The sequence below is a fragment of the Kogia breviceps genome, chromosome 14 (genome assembly GCF_026419965.1).
Source record: "Kogia breviceps isolate mKogBre1 chromosome 14, mKogBre1 haplotype 1, whole genome shotgun sequence".
In the NCBI taxonomy this organism is placed as follows: Eukaryota; Metazoa; Chordata; class Mammalia; order Artiodactyla; family Physeteridae; genus Kogia; species Kogia breviceps.
In genome coordinates, this window is record NC_081323.1 from 40,208 (window position 1) to 42,165 (window position 1,958).

Here is a 1,958-nt window from a genome sequence, read left to right on the forward strand (position 1 = left end):
ACAGGTGGGCTGGGGGTGCTCTGCAATGAGGGCTACTTGCACGGTTCCTGTGTGCCCAGCCTTTCTGGGTGCCTGCCCAGGTGACCTCCATACCCTGGGAGGGGCCTGACCACGAGAGCCCCGGAGGCTGCTGGGTACCTGCCCAGGTGAGCTCCATATCCTGGGAGGGGCCTGACCACGAGAGCCCCGTGTGCTGGGAGGGGTGTGTGTGTATGAGCGTCCTCTCTGTGCAGCCGGCACAGAGTTGCTTAGCAACTTCCCTGTGGGCAGCGCTGGGATGAAATGAGAACCAGGAGATGCCACGGACCCCCTGAACCCCCGTCCATCCCGAGTGATGAGGTCAGTAGGTGGGTGCTGGCCACTGTGCTGCGTGAGGGAGACCCCACAGGTACCTCTTGTGCCTTCCACCTGATACCACGGAGGCCTCCTCAGGACAGAGCAGACAGCCTGCCTGGGGCAGGTGGGAGCTCCTGGTGACCCTGCAGGGGACACGAGAGGGACGGACCAGGCAGGAGGGGGTGGCAGCCCAGGCAGAGCCATGGGGCTCGGGGCCGAGGGGCCTTTCCGGGTCTGAGCTGAGGGTGGACGTGCAGGTGGTGAGTGTGATCCAGGAAAGCTACCCTGGTGACGTGAGGCTGAACCTGCTTCAGAGTGACAAGCCTTCCGGATGATCCCAGAACAGGACAGTGAGACGGATCCTGTTAGAAGAAGGTGAGTGAGTGCCCCCAGGAGGCGGCCCTGTGAGCTGGCCCCGGGAGGGGGTGAAGGGAACAGGCGTGGAAGCTGCGGGGAGTGGGCAGTCCCCCTGGGTGGGCGATGGGTGCAGACCCTACTCCGTGGTCCCACAGCCGTGCTTCCGGCTGGATTATTTGGCTTCTTGGAGCCTCAGCTTCCTGGTCTGCTCCTGGGGTGATGATGCTGAGTGAGACTCTCCGACGCTTCTTCACTGTCTGCCCCTCAAGCCTGTGAGAAACGGAATATTTCTTGCCATCTCAGTAAACAAAGGATGTCACAGCCATCAGCACCTGCAGCCCTCCAGTGTGAGGGGAATTCAGGATATGTAAATACAGAATGCAGGCCCCAGAGAGCGGAGGTGCATATCAAAGGAAGGAATTCGTGAGCCTGACTCCGGCATCTTCGCATACAAAGGAAAGCGCTGCATTCCTCACCTTGGAGAGCAGGTTCTCCTTAGCTGACAATCACCTTTTCACGTCCCCCATCACCTGCGCCAGCCCCCCGCCCTGTCCCCTCCCCCCGGTGCTTTAGCTCAGGGAGGAAGGGGCGCACAGGGCCTCGGCTGAACAAGAGGCCTGGGAGCCTCGGGAGGAACTTTCGCCGCTTTCCCCGCCGTCGGGAGGAGGGTCGCTGACGCTGCGGCCGGACCCTGCGCCTCCCTCGCCCCGTGTCCCCTCAGGACGCTCAGGCCGCCCTCTCCCCACGCCCCCCCGGGCCCCGCGAGCCAGGCCGAGGGCAGGGCCGAGAGGAGGGGCCGAAGTTCCCCGGGACCAGACCCCGAGGCCGCTCGTTCTGCACAGCAGCGGCGGGTGGCCGCGAAGCCCTTCCCCTCAGAAGCTGCTCTTGCGCGGCCGCCCGGCACCGGACCCACTTACCTGGCCCGCCGTCCCCACGACTGTCGCGGCTTCGGCCGCCGGGGCCTCTCCGCAGCCGGCAGCGTCAGTGAGGCCACCCTCCTCTCGGGCGCCAGGGCAGCTCCGTGACGGCGGAGGGAAGAGACCCCGAGCCGGGAGCTCCAGCTCTGAGGAAACGCGGGCTCCGTTCTGGGCGCAGTGGGTGGGGCCGTTCTGCCCCGAGGCATCCTGGGAGGGAGCGGGGCGCCGGGGGAGGAGCCGCCAGCAGCTCAGGGCCCCATCGGGGGTCCTGGAGGGGCGGCCCGGCCTGAGGGCCCCGCCCACTGTGGCCGCAGCGCAGGCCTTTTTCCTGGAATCCTACACAAAAAG

General features: G+C 65.9%; 1 long non-coding RNA gene across 1 annotated transcript; it reads left to right on the top strand.

Moving 5' to 3' along the window:
* Positions 1-272: 272 nt before the first annotated feature.
* On the top strand, positions 273-1,592 carry LOC136792496 (uncharacterized). The gene is made up of 3 exons (XR_010836360.1): positions 273-339; positions 594-711; positions 849-1,592. It is a non-coding gene; the product is annotated as an uncharacterized lncRNA (long non-coding RNA).
* The last annotated feature ends 366 nt before the right edge of the window (positions 1,593-1,958 follow it).